General features: G+C 40.6%; 1 protein-coding gene across 1 annotated transcript in view; it reads left to right on the forward strand.

The window, feature by feature from the left end:
• Positions 1-7,591: 7,591 nt before the first annotated feature.
• arhgap35a (Rho GTPase activating protein 35a) overlaps positions 7,592-22,170 on the forward strand; it is a 122,224-nt gene continuing 107,645 nt past the window's right edge. Inside the window, exon 1 of the mRNA XM_028795659.2 lies at positions 7,592-7,736. The gene's annotated coding sequence lies outside the window, so the exon portion shown is untranslated. The remainder of the gene's footprint in view (positions 7,737-22,170) is intronic.

Here is a 22,170-nt window from a genome sequence, read left to right on the forward strand (position 1 = left end):
GGAGGGGCTAATGAAAACAAAACGTGATTAGCTTTTGAAAAACGTGTGTAGTGAATGCATGTAGAGTTAAGTGCCTTGTGGGAGGGACTAATGCAAATTTAAATTTTGAGTGATGGTTCTAGTTAATGCATATTGTGGAAGGGGCTAATTAAAATTGTGAGCAGAAGGGGTGTAGTGAAAGCATATACAGTAGCTTGAGTGGTTAGGAGGAGGGCCTAATTAAAATTTAAAATTTACATATTAAGACGAGTGTGTAATGAAAGGGAATTGGGAGGAGTGTTTAATGTGAGGGATTAATGAAAATTAAAATTTCAATTCTAAGAGAAGGGTAAAATGAAAGTGTATGTTGAAGCAGCTAGTGGGATGAGTTAATGAAAATAAAATTAATGTTGAACGAGATGGTTCTCTTGTCAATGTATATTACGGTAATTGCTAGAGGGAGGGGTTAATGACAATTGCAATTTACATTCTGAGAGAAGGTTCTAGTGAATGTAAATTGTGGCGTGAGTAGTGGGAGGGGCTGTTGAATGTTAACATTTATATTGTAAGTGAAGGGTCTAGTGAAATTGAATTGTGGGAGGGGCTGATTAAAATTAAAATTTACATTATAGGAATGGTGCTAATGAAAGTGATTTAGGGGAATGGCTAGTGGGAGGGGTTATTGGCAATTAACATTTATATTCCGTGAGAAGGGTCCACTGAAAGTGTATTGGGTGGGATCGGGCTAATGAAAATTAAACTTGCATTCTTAGAGAAGGGTCTCGGAACTAGAGGAGTGGCTACTGATTCTGTTTTCAAGGGGCTCTCTTTAATAAGTCTGTTGGCAGGGCTTTATAAAGGTTAGATTGAATAATTTTCTGAGAAAGTGGCTTCGCGTGAATGCATTGAGGTCATGGCTGGTGGTGGCTACTGAAGGTGTTTCGAAGCAGGGGTCAGTAATGAATGTAATTAACTCCTTGGGAAGGGTGATCATGGAAATGCTTTCATTTGTTGCTTGTTGTGTCTATTTGTCTTCTGTATGAGATGCTAGTGGTAACTATTGTTTTGAGGGCTTTGTTTCTTGCTAAAGTTTGTATTTCTGCAGGGAGGTGCCAGTCGTGGTTTGACCATATGCATTGGGGGAGGGGTGAACTACCATAATGCTTTTCTTTATGGTGCCTTGGTACACCACTAGTAAGCAAGCAGGCTTTAAAGGAGGCCTTGATTATATATTTATGAAAAAAGCTTTTACTAAATGCATCACTAAACTGCTCTTTCTGTCTTTAGCGGTCAGATCTATATGGGGGGGGGGTTTGGGGTATTGTGGTTTGGTGTGGGCTGGAATATGAAGACCCATGCTGGATTTCCTCTACCCTGAACGGCATCATCTTCTTGGTACTTGTTTCACCACTCCCACTATCCCTAGTGACGGAGCAGCTTTGAAATGTCTCTGCTGCTTTTCAGAGGGGAGTTCCCCCATAGAACACAGCCTATGACTCCTCTGCAGAGATTGTGCCGCCCTTTGCCCGCTGCCAGAGGCGCCGAGAGGTGAGATGATGTGTAAACAAGCCGGCCTGATGCTATCTCAGCACAGCTGGCTCAAGCGGAAATCTTTTGGCTTCTGCACACGAGCATGAAGAGGCCAATTAACTGTGAATATGCTGCTGGAGAAAGAGGCCTCCTCGTTAAAAAATAAACACGGAAGAGAGTGAGAGTGACAGAGAGTGAGAGTGACGGGGAGTGAGCGCCTCAGCTTGATGTGGCTGGGGTCCCGACAGTAAGACTGGAATCCGGCCTATTGAGGAAGCTTCATTTTACAGAGCAGCTCTGCCGAAGAAATGCCATCAGCCTCCTTTCATAGTGTATTCTAGCAGCAAATGTTTGGCAAGATTATGGAAAACAGTATAGCCAGTAATACTGCAAAAATCTCATTGGTCTATCCATCTGCATTTCTGTAGGCCACTTTTTTGTATTATATACTCATAAAACTTGAATTATGTTGTATAGTCCCTTGCATATTAAGTTGCCTTTGGTTTAATAGGGCATTACATCCAATTATATTTTTAGTGCAGAACTGCACTCTGCCTTATGAGCATTATTAGACAAGTAATAGAAAGACCACTCGAGCTTTATTCTATATGGTGCCTTTAACAAGGATTTGAATGGCAGCTTTCATAGTGATTGCATGTTGTGCCTTAAATTTGACATGAAGGACTAACAAAACATTACAACATCATAATAATAATTTTTATTATTATTATTATAAGTCTTTCCCATCTTTCATATTGGATGAAACTGAGGCAGTCACTGCTTCCCCCACAGATCCCATTGCCTGTGGAGTTTCTTCTTCCCTGTATCTGCAATGTTTTTCTCTGGGTACACCAGTGTGACATTGCATTGTCGCCATTGTCTAAATATAAAGGAACAATTAACAATGAAGAATGCGCCGAGCAGTTGGGCCCTAATTGTTATTAAGTGTATTCACATGTAAGGCATAAAGCACCTCCCAGAGAGCCCTGTCTGTCTGTCCGAATCAAACAACTTTCTCTCCCATGGTCCAGTTTTGTTGAGACGTGGCACACTCATTCTTCAAAGAAATTTATTTACAACAGTTCAATTTTCATTCAGATATCTTGAAGAGAGGCGGCACGGTGGCGCAGTGGGTAGCGCTGCTGCCTCGCAGTTAGGCGACCTGGGTTCGCTTCCCGGGTCCTCCCTGTGTGGAGTTTGCATGTTCTCGCCGTGTCTGCGTGGGTTTCCTCTGGGTGCTCCGGTTTCCTCCCACTGTCCAAAGACATGCAGGTTAGGTGGATTGGCTATCCTAAATTGCCCCTAGTGTGTGCTTGGTGTGTGGGTGTGTCTCCTGCGGTGGGTTGGCGCCCTGCCTGGGATTGGTTCCTGCCTTGGACCCTGTGTTGGTTGAGATTGGCTCCAGCAGACCCCCGTGACCCTCTGTCCGGATTCAGCGGGTTAGAAAATGGATGGATGGATATCTTGAAGAGATTGCGCTGTATGAAGTTTTAAAATTTCTAAATATCCCATTGAAAAGCTTTGCGGAATTTGCGATTCCGTCCATTGTAAAACGGTTAAGGGATGAGTTTACTGCTTCAATTTTACCTTGAACGTGTAGATTTTTTTCTCCCCCTCTCTTACTTGTCTGGCAGCTATTTGGATGCCCAAATGCAAGTAAGTCAGGATAAGGGACATAGCGAGTGTGGGCACAAACAGCTCACACAAGAGTGCCTTCTCCTTCTGCTTTAGGTCAGTTAACTAACTGAGGACAAAAAAAGTCACTTTTTGGAAATAAATGAAAAGAGAAAGCAAATTATGGTAGCACCAGTAATGGCACACTGCACAATAACATGCAGTGAATACACTTGATTTGAGCATTCATAGTTTTCATCCTGTTTCTCTGTACATTTAGCATTCGTTTGCTTAGATGTTGAAACGCTTGCTGCTTTCTGGGCAGCTGTTCTTTTCTCCACCCTAGCGGCCCGCTTCTTCTCTTCTTTCGTCAGCATCTTTTCGCATTAAAACTGATTAAAACTGATGTTTGTGTTGCAATTACTCAGTACGTTTTCTTTAATTTTTCACTTAAGGTGGCACTTAAGTCTTAAATAATTCTTGAGGCAGATTGAAGACATGAAGAGATATGAAGAGGTAGGAGAAGTGACTGCGAAGGATGGTATGGATGAGAACGGCACCCATGTGCATGCGCCGCATGTCCACCCTGCTGGCCAGTGCCGAGAGTTGATTCTACAATAAAATAAAATTAAAAGAGGAATAACCTTGGAGGTCAACCATCACCCCAAAAGCGGATAGTAGACGTCACGTAGTATATGTGTACCAAATTTCCGGTCAATAGGTCAAACGGATTGCGAGCTACAGGTGATTTAAAATCCTGGACAGCCACAGTAGCGTTTTATTTATAAAGATATATTAAGACTGAATTGATTGAACAAAATCTGTAGATTGTAAGTTATCAACCTGCACTTAAGTAGTGTTTAAACTCATTAATAACACTGATATGAACACGGGATGGGTTTAGAAATGGACAGTGGTGTCAGGAGGTGGGGGGGGGCCCACTGTGTACCATTTGTATCCCTGTTATATGATAAATTAGTTTCTTCCCAAGTTCTTACTTATTTATATAATGTTACCAAATTACTGTGTTTTAACTTATTTTAATAACTAGGTGAGGAACTTATTTCAGTTGCTTTTCTCCTTTCATAGGGTAATAGTGATACTGATTTAATGTCATTATTTTTATTTTTTTTTCTTGCTTGGACAAGATGACACCTGTACATGGCTTGCTGTCTGTTGTTCTCGGCTCTGCTTGCATTTGTATTCCTTTTTGTTGCTCATTGTAAATGGATCCAGTTCTTTGCTTTGTTGTGATCATGGAACACTCTTTGATATTCAATTTTACTACTGAAGATCTGATGAGTTATGACCTGAGTGAACAATAAGCGTCTATCTCACCCCTTCTATTGAAAATACCTGCTCACCTCTGGTGCGCTCCGGTTTGTCCACCATGGAGAGGATGCTGGACGCCAAGAAAGCACAGTAGTTTTTTTGGTGAGAAGTGGATTTCATCTGGCTTTGTTTTCTGGAATGGATGCGTTTTGGCCGGGTGTGAATCGTTGTTGTTTTCTGGCGGTCACTGGGGCCTGCATATTCCAAGGTTATGGAACAGTTTTACACTGACTTTGAGGTCCGCAGAATCTATTGAACTGTTTGGGTATCAAGTTGGGGGGTGCATTTTGTTCGGACTGGCATTTGGGTAGAGCTGTCATCGATGGGTGTTTTTGTATTGTCATTGCTCCGTATTTTATTTTAATAATTAATTTTATTCTGTTTTATTGTTTAGCACTTTGTGACTTTTGTCTGTGATAGGCGCTTTATAAATAAATTTACTTTTTTAGTTCGTATTAACGTGTATTTTTCAATTGCTAATTATTGTGCGCTACTCTATTGGGTGTACTTTCAGAAATGGTATGTTTAAGAAGATTGAGCTGTATATGAAAGCCATTGAGCAACAACAAGCATCTTTGTACAGTGATCCCCGCCTATCGCGGAAGTTACGTTCCAGACCCACCTGCGATAGTTGAAAATCCGCAATATAGAAAGTCCACATTTTTTTTTTTATAGTTTAAGCCTTAAAATACCCCTCCCACACACTTTAAACACATGTAAACTTATTAAAACATACTTTGGATACACATATGATACACGGATGTCGGGCTAAAGATATAAGTAACATAATAATAATCATCATCAGTTTTACCTTCTCCTGTATGGTCAAAGTCTTCCTCTGGCGCTTAGGCTCACTGCTACCAGAAGGCTTACAAGCTTTGGAGCCATCGTAGGACTTAAAACAAATGAAAAGCTCACACGTTTGCACACAAAGTCGGACCACAAGCAAGGTACACGATACTCGATTCGTCGGGGACCCACGCTCGCTGTGAGATTACAACATGTTAGTAACAGCTAATCAGAGCACAAGAGAATAAAATCCGCTCTGATTGGTTGAGTCTCCTCTTTAAGCCAGTAACGGGCTTTGTAAGAAATCATCTGGGTGCTGTAACGCGAAACTCTTTGTATGCTGAAAACCGTATGCTTTGTTTTGAATTGGCTGCAAAGTACACTACAGGTAGGATGTACTTATTGAATTTTTCTGCGATATAGCGGGGGCACGATAGCTGAACCGCGATAGAGGGGGGGATTACTGTACTCAGTTTTTAACTTTGTTGTAAAGTGCTGCTGAACAGTGTGGATTTAATGTTGTCTACTAACATGTTACTGCATTCTGTTATTGCTATTACTTTTAAAAATAACTTATTATTACAAAACTATTTAATAAACAAAAATGTAATAACTGACTCATAGATGAAGCAAATAAAAAAAACATGAAATACCAGTTAACTCCTTGAATGCACCTGACTGTTACGCCATGCATATATTGTCTCACTTGTCTTAATAACTGCTTTACTGGCTTCCTCATAGATATAAAATTGAGTTTGAAGGATATGTTTGTTATTTTTCAAATCAGTTATTTCTTCACAAACATAGTATAGTGTCTACTATATACCATATAGTAGTATATGCGAGAGGGGGGTGCAGTGAGTGTGTATGCCTGATGAGCCCAGAATTAGGGCGAAACACATGTTGTGTACTCTTTGCATTATTTGACAGTAAAACTATTTCAACCATTCTATGATCTGCTTCTCTCAACTGAAAGAGGGCACCGTGGCGGATGTTAGCCAACCACAAGCGTTACCTGGTAGGTAACCACCCATACAATCAGATTGTGATTCAGACTACGAATGCCATGAATATATATATATATATATATATATATATATATATATATATATATATATAATATAATGTGCCATGTGAAATTGTGTTCCAAAGTCCCAAGGTTTTCTTTAAATGTTTAAAAATATCTTGCCCACACTGGCGCTTTACAGTGACCGCAATGGGGCATGAAGCACCATTGGAAAATAAAAGCCTAGAAACTTGCCAAATACGTCCTGAGTTTCGGTAAAAGAAGACTTGTCTACCATGTTTCTGACACATGTTTATAGTAATAAAAGTAATCTTGAAATAATCATTTTATCGCACATTTCTCATACTATTTGTTTTCTATTCACTTGTGTGAGTTCTCACATAAATGCGGAAGTAAATCAAAACAATACCAGCCACGTGGCATGAACACTTTACTGTGATGTGGTCTTTTGAGAGGTAACCATGCCACCTTGGTCACTGGGTGAAAGTTTATTTCAGAAGATGACAAGTGCTGATGTAGTACACACCACTGTTTTTCTTTTAAAATAGCTAAATCTCATAATCTTGGTTTTATTTTTTTCATCAAAGTGGCATGTGTAAGCTCTTTTAAATTGTGTGCGTAATTGCAAGATGCGGATACTCAAAATATCTTGGCATGAAAAAAAAAAAACAGGCCTTCATTTTCTGGTGTTGCTTTGTACCCCTTGAATTCCAGTGTAAAGTGCCAATATCGTCAAGATATTTAAAAAAAATGTTTTAAAAAACCTTTGGAGCATAATTTTGCGTAACAAATGCATATATATCCCATGTTTGTGAAGAAAAGACTTTGACTGGAAAAATACCAAACTTATCCTTTAAGGTGCTTTTGTGTTTAAAGCCTAAATAACCCGGCCCCTTGCTATATCTTAGATCTTCGTTTTAAGTACCACACCTCCAGTGTTCTCAGATCTTCTTCCCAGTCTCTTTTGTCCCTCACTGTGGACAAAGTAAGATCAAGCTTTTTCATTAGCTGCCCCAAAATTTGGGAATGCACCACCTCCGGAGGTCAGAACTGCTCCTTCTGTTCTGACCTTTAAATCCTGATTTCTTATTTTTGGGGATGTAGTATAATGGGTTTGTTTGTGGTGTCTGTTGTGGGGATTGGAATATCTTTTGGTTTGGTTTTGGAGGATTAGTCTACTTTTTATGTGTCACAGTGTTTTAGTGTAGTTTATTGTTTATATGAAATTTTAAAATTTTGCCTTTACTTTGTACAGCAGTTTGGTTAGCCATTGATTGTATTAAATGTACTTTATAAATAAATATGGAATTTGCTAATTTATTTTTTGCTTTTTGTTGTAGGCGCTTTCGTCTTGAGGTGCTCGGCCTGTGTGCAGTCCATGTGGTGATTGGTCAATTTTGGATTCATGGGTGTGGACGTGTATAACACCTTGCGAGTTTATTAAGTCCATCTCAGTGCATGAAAGGTATGCATCTGTCGCCGATGGGACCATCAAGTAACTGGAGCTTCTTTTTACAGTGCCTTCAGAAACTATTCAGACCCCTTCACTTTTTTCACATTTTAAGTTGCAGACTTAATGCAAAAATCATTTGAATTAATTTTTCCCCGCATCAAGCAACACTCATTACTCCAAAATGACAAAGAAAAAAATTGGATTTTAGAAATTTTTGAAAATGTATTATAAAGAAAAGACTGAAATGTCCCATTGATACAAGTATTTAGACCCTTTTTCTATGACCACTGACTCAGCAAGCCGATTAAGAAGTTAGACTTAATTATGGGACACACTCTTGGACCCCCTGGAGGTAGTAGTGGAGGAGAGAATGAAGACAACACTGTGCCAGTGAATTTCAGCAGGTTTCACGCCTTCTGCCCAAACAAATCTCACTACGTTGAACAATGGTGTAATCCTGCAGTGGAGCGTCCATTTTTATTTGACCTTGGCGTCCACTAGACTAACAGCAGTGAGATGCTCTGTGCATGTTCAGACTACCCATAAGCAATCCTGAATATAGCTTCTGTCTGTTTCAGTAATTTTCAAATTGACTTTTCTTTTTGATTTACCCTTGTAGAATAAATACATAAACAGAAGGGTCTGAATTCTTTCTGAATCCAATGTATGTGATACGGTTTTTGAATTTGTTCATTTAAAATCATTTCTGTGATAATTTAAACGTATAGATGCATAGTTTCTCTTGTTTTGTATGTTGTAATTATAATTTTTTAGGTGAAATGGGACAGCCCAATGTTGAGAGGAAATCTTTGCCTGGCAATGTTTTATACAAAAAAAAAAACATTTGGGAGTTCAGTTAAAAATGTCAAAAATACAAAAATGGAAGTTCCATTTATTTGGGTGAAAACCTGTCAGATTGTGGGCTGGTTACTTTTTTCCATCATTCTTAGCCATTTGAGCCAGTGAATTGGGTTTTTGACTGGTTTAAACTCTTTTGGGCTGTGGAAGCTTTATGTTTTGCTATTTCGCTATAGAGCTACATGCTAATATTTAGATTGAGAGCAAGAACATTTAACTTGTTCATTCATTCACTGATTCATTCAGCTATTTTGAATGTATATTTTTAACCTTCTTAGTTAGCATTTTGTTTATCACCAGAGAAATGAGTCAAAAAAACGGAATATTTTTCAACGATAAAACTAGAACTAGAAGCATGTTGCGAAAGAAAAATTTAACTGCTTGCAAGCTACTTAGGGTTAATAGCTGACAAAGCCGTTTTGCTCTAACGGGAGGTTATTCATTCAGGCGTCTGTCAGAAGACGGTGCAGTAAGCTGACCCAGGAAAATTTCCAGTTTTTTTAATAATGCGTATATTTGACACAGGAAAGATGTCAGATAGACCCTAAAGAAGGAAAGGTCGAGTGAAAAAAAATAAGAACAGATGGCCCATTAGCGTAATTAAATTAAATGATTAAGTAAATGATATGTTTTTTGGGGAAGGGGGAGGAAGAAGAAATCATAAAAAGCCAATAGAAAAAAAAAATGTAATTTTGCTCTTCTGCCTTACAACGTAGAATCCAGGTACTCATCTGTGACTGAATAAATATCTAATTGATTGAACTTGTCCTGTCTTCCTTGGAGCGTTTTCTTCCACAATGTACATACCAAAAACGTCAACATACAGTATGGAAGGTCTGTCTGCTGTCCACTGCTGTATTGATGCAGATTTAGTACACGTCCTTCATAAGTTTTGCAACAGTCACCAATGCACAGCATGATGTCACCACTGGGACACAGTACAAGTGTGTTTATTTGTGCACTTTTTAAAATATTTTTTTTGCTGCTTGCACGTGAGAGGGTAGAATATCCATGCCTGATCTGCACAATCGAGACCCTCCTTGTGTTATTGTGGGCTAGGCAATAGTGACTTCCCCCCAACACAAACATTGACAGTTTCGGCATTGTGAACAGTGATTAGGGGGCTAGTGTGTTTCTTATCATTCTAATTGATCACATTCATTTTGTCTTTTTGCAACATGACCGCATCGCCACCTTTAGTAAATAAAATTGAATTTTCGCTGTGACAAAGGACAAGTCCTGGGGCAACTTTGTACTTGTGCTGCCATCCTAAACACCTGTTCATCTTTTAGTTAGTAGTAGTCAGTAGTTTATTTATATAGCGCCCTTCACAGAGAAAAGGTCACAGAGCGTTGAACAGCAAATTCAGTACAAATACAACCGATAAAACAAAACATAAACAAAACCAATAAAAATAATAAATAAACAAACAGGAAGTTTTCAGCACTGATTAAAAGCCCATTTAAAAAGAAACGTTTTCAGTTGTTTTTTAAAAGAATCAAGAGACTCCGCTGCACGCAGACTATAAGGCAGGCTATTCCATAGTCTTGTAGCCACAGACTTAAACACCCAATTCCCACGGGATTTTAGCCAAGTGCGTGGGACAACTAGAAGGCCCTGTTGCCCCGATCTAAGAGTCCGACAAGCTGTATAGGGTACTCAGGAGCTTGTCCATGCAAAGCTCTGAAAGTAAGTACCAAACTTTAAAATGATTTCTATAAAACACTGGGAGCCAGTGCAGTGTGTGCAGAATGTGAGTGATATGATCATCCGGCTAGCGTGAGGTAGTTGCCTGGCAGCTGCACTTCGGACTAACTGAAGACGTGAGGGAGAGGACTTGCTCAAACCTGTATAGAGAGCATAACAGTAATTAAGTCATGAGGAAATAAAAGAATGAACAAGTATCACCAATTCTGACTTTGAAACAGCATTTCTTAGTTTTGAGAGATTTCTTAAATGAAAGAAACACGAGTGGCTGACTGATCTTACATATTTATCAAGCGTGAGGGACCGGTCAAATATAACCCCAAGGTTACGTAAAATTGACTTAATAGGAGAGACAGAAGATCATTTTAAACTAATCTCGGAATGAAGAACAGAAGGAGCAACAATTAGTACCTCATTCTTTCCTGAATTCAACTGCAGGTAATTACTACTGAGCCAGTCGTTAACCTGAGACAGACAATCAACCAAAGTGACCAAAGTATTAACTTGCTTAGGTTTAAATGAAAAATAAAGCTGTACATCATCTGCATAGAGATGATATAAGATACCATGGCAGTCTGTGGAACAGGGTGTGGCTAGATGTTTGAATAAGGGGCTCTATGATCGAGCACAGAACTAGATGAAGATGATGATGAAGTACAATCCCAACTGCTGTCATTCTCATGGCTTGCAGCATCCTGACAGATGAGACAGAGTTGGATCGGCAGGCTTCAGTGAGGTGTAGCTGTGCTTCACAAAACCTGTCACGTGTGTTGCTCACATGTCTTCTCTCATGATCCTGAGTATCATGGCTCAAAAAAGATTGTGACATTGTAAAAAAAAAAAGAAAAAAAGCCCAGTAAATATTGAAAGTACAGCACAGCTTGGATAGGGAAAGATTGCTTCAGAAAACCTTTTATATCCAGGTCACAACCTCTGAGTACACACCATAAGAACCATCATGTGTCTTATAAACTGGTGCCTAACACAGCCATAAATATGTGCAATGGTTTATAAACTAATAATTCCTGTTATTTGTACATTAGATAGATAGATAGATACTTTATTAATCCCAAGGGGAAATTCACTTACTCCAGCAGCACCTTACTGATACAAAAAAAAACAAAACAATATTAAAGATTGATAATAATGCAGGTAAAAACAGTCGCTCAGCCACAGATGTTAAACTGTCCAGCTCCATGCCAACAATAGAGCCTGCCTTCCTCACCAGTTTGTCCAGGCGTGAAGCGTCTTTCTTCTTAATGCTGCCTCCCCAGCACACCACCGCGTAGAAGAGGGCGCTCGCCACAACCGTCTTATAGAACATCTGCAGCATCTTATTGCAGATGTTGAAGGATGCCAGCCTTCTAAGGAAGTATAACTGGCTCTGTCCTTTCTTACACAGAGCATCAGTATTGGCAGTCCAGTCTAATTTATCATCCAGCTGCACTCCCAGGTGTTTATAGGTCTGTAGCCTCTGCACACAGTCACCTCTGATGATCACAGGGTCCATGAGGGGTCTGGGCCTCCTAAAATCCACCACCAGCTCCTTGGTTTTGCTGGTGTTCAGGTGTAGGTGGTTTGAGTCGCACCATTTAACAAAGTCATTGATTAGGTCCCTATACTCCTCCTCCTGCCCACTCCTGATGCAGCCCATGATAGCAGTGTCGTCAGCGAACTTTTGCATGTGGCTAATGTATCTAATGAGTGGGGTGTCTTAATAGGGTTTGTTTTGATGGCTAATACACATATATTTCATTGCCTTTGTACTGTTATTTTTTGTGTTTTTTTGGTTAATTATGTACTGTAGCTTTAAATTTTTGTTCCCTTTTCTTTGTTGGGGTGGAACCCCAGGAGGCGGGGCCACCCTGATGTCACCATTCCTGAGCCCTCCCTCTGGCAATTTAAGTGAGCTAAGAAGGCTCAGGAACTGGCAATCAATCATGTATTGTTGAAGTTTGTGAATATCCATTTTACCTTTTGGATTTATTGGTGTTCTTATTATTTTTGGCTTTATATTAAGCATTCTGATTTCTGGATTTTGTTTTTATATTATGTTTGCTTAGGATTGCCTTTTAGGCAATTCCTTGGTGCCTCTGTTTGCTCTTTTTGTTTTGCTTTGAGTTCTTTTTGCAACTAATTCCTTAATTTAATATGATTTGACATGTTTAAACAAGCTGAGGGTTTATCTTCATAAAGCAAGGTTAGTCTGTTATAGTGCCTTTCATTGTGGGCAGTATGAAACCCGGTGACCAGGCTGAGAATGGAATTGGTGTCCTTGGAGCATGAGGCAGGCAGTAGTGTCTGTTACTGTATCACTCTGTTGATTGTTTATCCCTACTGCTACTTTATGTACATTTTATATTAATCATTTTCCTTCTTAATCTCATTTTGCTTAAACTAAAAAGGTTCAAATCCTTCAACCTTTCCTCATAGCTCAGACCTCTTAGTCCTAAATCAGCCAGGTCATTTTAGAAAGTGGGCGCATGGTGGATAACTCAGGTACATTAGGGAATTTCAAGTAGGTGAATTTTTTATGTTAGTTAGTTATCATATTTTGTTTGGTGAATATTTTTGTAACTGTTGTTTCTGAATATAAATCACTATGATATGATTTAATTTCTTATGGCAGAAGAGGGTATAAAATCATTTTTTTAAAATCACATTTTATAGTATCATGTAGTTTGAAATAGAGGTTTGTGATAGCTCAGTAACTTTTATAAACAGCAGATTCAAATTCAAGCGGTATAAAAATGGCATTGCCTAATGCCATTGTCAGATATGGATGGTTAGTGACCAAGTGTAGCTCAAATTTCTTAAGTATAACTTTTTTGAAAGAAGTACCTGACAGAGCGCAAAAAAATATTAAAATCTCAGGAGGTCATTGAGATTCTTCTTCTGATAAAATATAGCAGTGGAAAAATTTTAAACCATTAGAATATGTAGATGATGCAGCCATGAGGTTGTTGTTAGTACGGTGTAAACAGCAAGGACTTGTTAATTCACTGTATGTTTTTTTGTTTTTTGTTCTTTATTTCACATTATACAATTTCTTGTATTAGGAATTTGTTAGTTTTCGCATATATCTTGGGGTCAGAGCGCAGGGTCAGCCATTGTACAGCACCCCTGGAGCAATTACAGGCCAAGGATCTTGCTCAAGGGCCCAGCAGAGTAGGATCCCTTTTGGCAGTGACGGGGATTCAAACCGGCATCCTTCTGGATACCAGCTCAGATCCTTCCCCATCCTTTATTTCTAGACAAGTTACTTGCATTTTTTTTTTTTTACTAAATACATGAAGATCAATTAACTTACCAGGTACGACTTCAAGCAGCATGTTTCACCTGTAAGTTCTTCCCCAATGCAATTTAAAAAGTCAAGTCAAGTTGGGGAGCATGCACTGGTACAGTGTGTTGCTGCACCCACCACACAACGAAACCGCTCGGGATCCCAGTTGGCAACCTCCCCAGGCAGTCCCACCCTCCGGAAATGACCCTCTATCTGCCACTGCCAGGTGTTACGTGGGCGACCCCTTGGCCTGGTCCAGCCATTCCGATCCCCAACAATGAGGATCCTAGGAGCTGGATCACCCTCGGGAAACGCACCACATGGCTGTAGTACTATAACTGACACTCCCTCACAATGCAGGTAATGTGCCTCATTCAGGACTCCATGAGCAACCGCTCATTCGACACAGAGTCAAACAGTAACCAAGGATTTTCCGGATAGACACCATACCAAAGGAGTGCAGTCTTTGTCTCAGGTCACTGGATAGCATCCATGTCTCACAACCATATAGCAAGACAGGAAGCATCAGGACTCTAAAGTTTTGGACCTTCATTCACACACCCCTTTCCAGCAACCTCATGACAGGCTGGACTGGTCTCGGAACACAGAGGAACTATATAAGAAAGGGTAGAGCAGACTCTTTCTCCTTAGGAGACTGCGTTTCTTTAATGTGTACTGTGACATCCTTCGCATCTTCTACATGTCTGTGATGGCCAGTGTGATTTTTCTATGCTGTGGTGTGCTGGTCTGCTAACATCACTTCTGGAGAGGCCCACCAAATCAACAAGTTAATTAAAAGGGCAGGCTCAGTTATGGGAGACACTGTGAAACCTCTGAGGCAGTAAGGGAGGAGAGAATGAAAACAAAAGTGAGTGCCACTTTGAAATATGCTGCATATCCGCTCTGTGACACACTTAACACCAAGGATTTTCAGCCAGCAAATTATTCAGCAGAAGTGTGTCAAGAAACACGACCAGGGCTTCTTTATACATATGCCTATATAGTGCCTCACTCAGATAGGGAAAGCCAAGTCAGAGGTTTTCTTTCTTTTTGGTTTTCTTGCTTTATTAGTCATTCTGATGTGTAGTCAGACCAAAGTACAGTGGAACCTCGGTTCACGACCATAATTTGTTCCAAAACTCTGGTCGTAAGCCGATTTGGTCGTGAACCGAAGCAATTTCCCCCATAGGATTGTATGTAAATACAATTAATCCGTTCCAGACCATACAAACTGTATGTAAATATATTTTTTTTAAGTTTTTAAGCACAAATATAGTTAATTAAACCATAGAATGCACAGCATAATAGTAAACTAAATGTAAAAACATTGAATAACACTGAGAAAACCTTGAACAACAGAGAAAACTAACACTGCAATAGTTTGTTCTATAGCGCTACCAACTACTGGCTAAAAACATTTTTTTTTAAATGAGTTTAAGCAAAGGGAAAAAAATGAACATTTGAAAAAATCCGTAATTTAATAAACCACCAAGAAAAGTAACATTGCAACAATGCACACTACGAACCGATCGCTGTAAACAGAAGTGAAAACAAAATCAAGCCCAGTGCATTCTTTAATTGCCTTCCTATCTTATGTGTCCAGCTCTCTCTCCCGCTGCCTCTGTGTGTGTGTGTGTGTGTGTGTGTGTCGTGCGCTCTCACTCTCTCTTGCTCGCTGCACAGGAAATGCACAGGGAGAGACTGAACATGTACAAGCCGAAAGGGAAACTGGCTTGTTCGTATACCGAGTGTGTGGCCATGAACCGAGGCAAAAGTTTGGCGAACTTTTTGGCCGTAAACCGATTTGTACGTGTACCGAGACGTTCGTGAACCGAGGTTCCACTGTATGTGTGTGTATTTGTTTGGTTTGTTTATTTACTTATCTGCCTATTTATATATTTGCTTATTTATTTGAAGAGCTTCTGTAGAAAGTACCATTTATCTAACTTACCAAGTATGACTTCAGGCAGCACACTGTAGCTGTAAGCTCCACCCCAGTGCTGTTTAACTCTTTGAAGGCTGAATATTTTTCCAAAAAAAAAAAAATGTCCTGAAAAAGCACATAAAGCAATGGTTTCACACAGAAATCGACTTAACATGTCACTTGCTCCAAGTTGTGGCCACCAGTTCATCTGAAATGTGTGGCAGGCTGCCTGTCAGGCTGTTTTCATGTGGCAGTGTCAGTCACGATCACAGTGCATTACAATCTGGTTTGTACCTCTTGTCATTGTAAGTGGCAGTCCTCCCAGGCTAATATTGATGCAGGAGCATCAACTACACAAACCTTTTCAGCACTATGATCAGCTGGGGACCAATCAGCTAATGCTGGTACCTCACATTCATTTTTGATCAGTGATATCAAAGTCAGAGTCCAATTCAAAGATAAAATGCAAAACGTCATCCACAGAGTATTTTATTTTGCTTTACGCATTTGCTTTGATCACTCACCAGATGTCGATGCCATTTTTACCATGCAAGCGCAGGGAGTCTTGGTCAAACCAATGAAGCTAACTTTCCTTCTAGCAAAGACAGTCCAAATAAAACATAACAGCGGGTTTTGTCACCGTTTACAGTCAATTACCACTGTCAACCCCCCCCCTCTTTAAACAAAAGTCGACATCTGCCCTGAAAGACTTAAAAACATATAATTAAATGTGTAAAAAGCATTTGTAAACCCTACTGAAAGATGAGTTATATGAAAAGCTTTAGAAACTAGCATAGTGAAATGCCCATTTATTAAAATGAGCTTAATGGTAATTCCATCTGTTTCGATTGTGTCATGCATTTTCAATCCCCACTGTTCAGTGGGTACGCCTTACATCCCTTTTTTTTTTGTTTCCTGTTTACTTTCTTTATCACACATTCCATCCCAGCTATGGATGTGGGATGAAGTGACCCATAAACGTACGCCATTACTGTTTACTATCACGACGGCCACTTTCCTTTGTTCATCGGATATTCCTGTCCTGTTTTAAACACCAGACAACATTTTGCCTATGCAGATCCACGGACACCAGAAGGACCGGATGTCATATCACTTTATATATTTATAGAGATAATAATTTGTGTGTTTACTGTGTAGCAACACAGTCCCCTCTAAAGATATTGAAATGACAAGGCCAATTCATTTGTTTTTACTCTACGCTGATGACACTCTGGTGAAATGAGAGTTCAGAATTTCAGCTTTTATTTCCGGGTACTGACATCTAGATGTGATAAACAATTTCTGTAGAAAATTGCACCTTTTGCAGCAGACCACCTTATTTTTTAGGCACATATGGGGACAGAGTCTTAAAGTAAATCACACTTAATATTCCTTGCTTACAGTGACTATGTTAAGCCTGAAACTCGTCGACATCACCAGCTGGTTGGTTTCTTCTTTTGCTCTGCTTTTCCAGGCTTCCACAACCTCTTTTAGTTATTGTTTGTTTCTGTTTTTTCCCCTGCAGTCTTCTCTTCATATTTAGTTAGGTTAAGGTTGGGTGATAGACTTGACCCATCTAAAACTTTCCACTTTTTCCCCTTGATGAAATCCTTTGTTAAGCTGGTAGTGTTGCTTGGCACCATTGTCTTGCTGCAAGATGAAGTTCCTCCTGATTAGTTAGGATGCATTTCTCTGTAAATTCTTCTTCTGCTACCATCATGAGTAACATCATCAATAAAGATTAATGATCCACTTCTGGAAGCAGCCATGCAAGCCCAATCCATGATGCTACCTCTGTAGTGCTTGACAGATGAGATTGTATGTTTGGGATCATGCGCAGATCAGTTTTCATCCATCACTTTTGGTAGAGGTTAATCTTGGCCTTATCAGTCCATGTAACTTTGTTCCAGGACTTTTGAAGCTTATCACTGTACTGTTTACTTGAAAATTCTAATCTGGCTTTCCGATTGTTACTACGGATGAGTGGTTTGCATCTTCTGGTATGGCTTCAATGTCTTCAAATGGTGGATTGTGATAAGAACTTTAGAACAACCTAGGTTTGAACAGGCTGTTCAGCTCAACAAAGCTTACCAGTCCTAATCAGGTCTAGCATTGAAGGTCCCTAAAGACCTATATGTCTAACACAGCACTTGGCAACTTATTCCATGTGTCTACCGCTCTCTGTGTAAAGAAAAATTTCCTAATGTGTTACCTTCACTTGTTCCCCATGGAGGTTATTGGTGATGTCTCTGACTGGGTTTCTCTTCTCAGCTCTCCTTAAGTTTCTGCCATTGGTGGCTGTTGTCTTCCATGGCTGAAGTGTTTAATGTTTTCTGCTCAGTCTGCCACGGGTTTCTTTCTTTTTCAGAATATTCCAAATTGTTGCGTTGGTTATACCCAATGTTTGTGCAATGCCTCCGAGTGATCTTTCCTCTTTTCTCAGCTTCATAATGGCTTGTTTTTCTCTCATAGACTGGTCTCTTGTCTTCATGTTGGGTTATACTTTTTAACAACAAATGCAGTTTTCACAGGTGAAACCCAAGACCAAAACCAAGAGCTCACATTCAGAGCTAAGTAATGTTGAAACGATCAATCTAACAGGACATACCTGGGCAGCAAGAAACACATGTCAGCCACATGGCCCTTGACTAAAAATTGGTGTCTTCTGTGTTGTTTACCACATCAAGATGTCAAAATTATGGAATTAAAGCTGAAGTTCTGAACTCTTGTCTTGTATTGAGCTTTTGATCTCAAACCCGAATGTCTTCAGTGTATAATAAAAAAACATATGAATTGGACTTGTTGGTCCAGTACTTCTGGAGCGACTGTGTATTGCTAGATCTTCATTTTGTGTGATTGCTATATAATTATTTGTCTGACATTTTGTTGTCTGTGGTGCTGGTAGCCCAGTATATTGTAAAACGCTGAGCCGCTCCTTCATGTGGGGTTAAATGAAGGCCATCTCTTTGCTGGTAATCCTGACAGCAAATGAAATAGAAATTGGCTGGATTATTGGTACTCATTTATTCATCCATTCTTCCAACACTCTTTCCAATGAGGACTGACAAGGGTTTGGATCTCCTTTCATGGCTGTAACACCAGTTCATTTTTGGCTCCATATTCATGTTTGGCCAATTATAGATTAGATTTATTGTTCCCAAAGGGAAATTGAGATACAGTAGCATAAACATAAACAAACAAGACTACAGACTCACTGGAGAAATAATAGAGCCAATCAACAAATAAATATATGAATAAATAAATAAACACTTGCATAAATAAAGGTATAAAATGAATTTTAAAGAGTACATTGGAAGGAAACATTGAATTGCCTGATAGCAGTAGGCAGAAAAGACCTCCAGAGGCGACGCTTATCACACCATGGTGGAATAAGCCTTTGGATTAAAGTGCTCCAAGAGAGCGCCTCCTGGAGGGGATGAAGGGGATTTTACATAAAGGCATTCTAATTTTGACACCATCCTCTTTTCCACATCAGCTTCCAGGGTTCTGTGGTGACGCAGACTTTCCTGATAAGTTTGTTCAGGCGTTGTGCTTCTTTTGAGCTCAAGTTGCTTCCCCCAGTAGACTGCAGTGCAGAGCACCACACTGGCTACTATGGACTGGTAGACCATTTCCAGCAGTTTGCTGCATACATCAAAAGTCCTGAGTCGTCTTAGCAAGTCCAGTCTGCTCTGGCCCTTCATGTACAGCGCCACTGTGTTGTCAGAACAGTCCAGTTTGTTGTTTGTGTGTTCTTGTAGCTGTGCACCACTGGATGGTGACTGGTGTCAGAGGCTCCTTGGTACGGTGGAAGTCCACCACCTGTTCTTTTGTCTTGCGGATGTTGAGTTGAAGGTTGTTGTGCCTGCAGCACAAAATGACGTCCTCCACGACTTTTCCGTACTTTGAATCGTCTCCATCATTAATGGAGAATATGATGGATGATTCACCTGAAGATTTCTTTTGTTGGCAAGTGCTGATATTGTGCTGGAAGTCTGGACAGGACAGTTCCCTGAGATACTCCAGTATTACACACCACCAATTCTGACACCAAGTCCCTCAGCCTTACAAACTGCTGGTAGTTCACGGACCAGAAGATTGTGGGAGCATCAAGATTCAAAGCCTTAAGCTTTTTCAGCAGTCAATGAGGCAGAATGTTGTTGAAGGCTCCGGAAAAATCAAAGAACATGATCCTGATTATGGTGTCCAAGTGGAAGTAGGCTCTGTGGAGCATGTAGATCAGAGGCATCCTCCACACCTTTATGTGCTTGATAGACAAACTGAAGAGAACTCCGATGTTTAAAGTAAAGACCCACTGAAGCACAGGGAGAGCAGGACAACCCCCCATAGGGGGCCTTCCACCTTTGACACATGCAAATCTGACAATGAGGTTGGAAGGTTGATTTGCACCATAAGGGTCTGCCTCTTTTGAGATTGGTGCATTTGTGATCATGGGGTACTTCATTTACTGGCACTCACTTGGCAAGTTGTTCTGTTTAATTAGACTGGCCGTTTTACTCTGGGGGTCGTTGTCTTAATTTAGTGCAGTGGTCTGATATATCCCCATGGCTGTCTATCATTCTTGAATTGACACAAAAACACCCTGTTCCTTTTTTTTTTTTTTTTTTAAAATCATCTGCTTCTGTTACTTCCCTGATCTTCATTATGGTGCGGGCGTCATTTTTACACCATTAATCATTCCTGGCATGTCTGCAGCCTGGCTTTGGCATGTTCCAGATGGGAAGAAGCCGCAGGGATTTCTCTGGGTAAATGGATGAGAGGATCATCTTGAAAATGCACGCGGAGGGCGGGCTGCGGGCTATGGGGGGGATAAAAAAAGAGGCACATGACTCACCACTGATAGGACAATTTCACTTTTTTTCTGTGTGCTGGCTAATTTTTCAGAATCCTTTTCCTGCAGCTGCAGAGGCCTTGCAGGGTCGTGTTGAAACACGAAGTCCGTTATCAGTAGGAGGCTGTCAGCTTGGAGGCAGAGCCTAGTGCCCTCACATGCTGGTGGCGGTTGGGGGTGGGGGGAGGGGGGGTCATTCCAGAGGGCACTGAAAGTGAAACGCTTACTTGCAATTGGAATGCAGTGTTGAAGGAGGTGTAATATGGCAGATGCAGAGGCCACAGCCTGATTATTTGTGCTTATTAAAGGCCAGGTAGTTGCTCTGCATGAATGACAGACATCACTAGGATTAGGCTGGGGAATCATGGAGTTGGCTCCACACAAGGCCAAAGGTGGAGTGAGTATTGCACCTTTCATTGTGTATTAGGTAGGTAGCATGGCACAGCACACATCACAGCTGCTGAACTGCCTGACAATGTTAATCTGCGGATAGAGAATAAAGGTGAAATATGTATTGCGTCTTTCATAGTGTGTGCTAGGAGATAGTAAGGTAACAACTGAGAATGCAGGAGCTTTCATTTGCAGATGACTTGGGGGAAAGATGTTTCTAAGTGCCCGAGGGTTCAGCCAGCCATGGAGTAAACCCAAACTGTCGCAATAATTGTACCCAATTTGTTACTTATGAATCAATATACACTGCTCAAAAAATTAAGAGAACATTTAAATCACACATTGGATCTTGATGAACAAAATATTCAAGTGGAAAATCTTTACTGAGTAAATATTGTGTAATTTGTTGAGAACAAAACAATGCAACAATGGTCAGTGCAAACCAAAATCGTCAACCTACTGAGGGCTGCATTCAACAGCACACCAAAATTCAGTGTCAAAAATTAAAATCCTGGGCTGATCCAGCTTATGATGTGACTAAGTAGTGTGTATAGACCCCACATGCCTACATGCACCCCCCCAACAATGTCTGGGCATGCTCCTGTTGAGACGGCGAATGGGTGTCCTAGGAGATCTCCTCCAAAACCTGGATCAGGGCATCAGTAATACTAGTTACAGTAATACGTAACATCCCAGAGGTTCTAATTTGGATTCATGTCTGGGGAATGTGCAGGTCAGTCAATGACATCAGTGACTTCGACATCCAGGAACTAACTACACACTCTGGCTGTATGATGCTTGGCATTGTTCTGCACCAGGAGGAACCCAGGACCCACTGCCCCAGTGTAAGGTCTGACAACGGCTCTGAGGATTTCATCCTGCTACCTAACTGCAGTCAGGGTTCTGTTGCCTAGCACGCGGAGGTCTGTGTGACCTTCTAAAGGTATGCCTTCCCAGACCATCACTGACCCACCGTCAAAACAGTCATGCTGAATGATGTTGCAGGCTGCATAACATTTACCACTGCGTCTCCAGACTCTTTCACGTGTCTCACATGTGTTCAGTGTGAACCTGCGCTCATCTGTGAAGAGAACAGGGAGCTAATGGCGGACCTGCTAATAGTGGTATTCTTTGGCGAATGCCAATCAACCTCCAAGGTGATGGGGCTGTGAGCACAGGTTCCACTAGTGAAATTTAGGCCTTCATGCCACCCTCATGGAGTCTTGTTTGTGACAGTTACGTCAGAAACATACAAACCAGTAGCCAGCTGGAGTTCATTTTGTAGGGCTCTGGCATTACCCTTCCTGTTCCTAGATACCAGGCATGCTGAGGGGTTGATACCCTTCCTTCTTACGTCCCTGTTTAGCTCTTCTCATGTAACGGCCCGTCTCCTGGTATCTACTCCATGCTCTTGAGACTGTGCTGGGAGACA

The sequence above is a fragment of the Erpetoichthys calabaricus genome, chromosome 1 (genome assembly GCF_900747795.2).
Source record: "Erpetoichthys calabaricus chromosome 1, fErpCal1.3, whole genome shotgun sequence".
Classification (NCBI taxonomy): domain Eukaryota; kingdom Metazoa; phylum Chordata; class Cladistia; order Polypteriformes; family Polypteridae; genus Erpetoichthys; species Erpetoichthys calabaricus.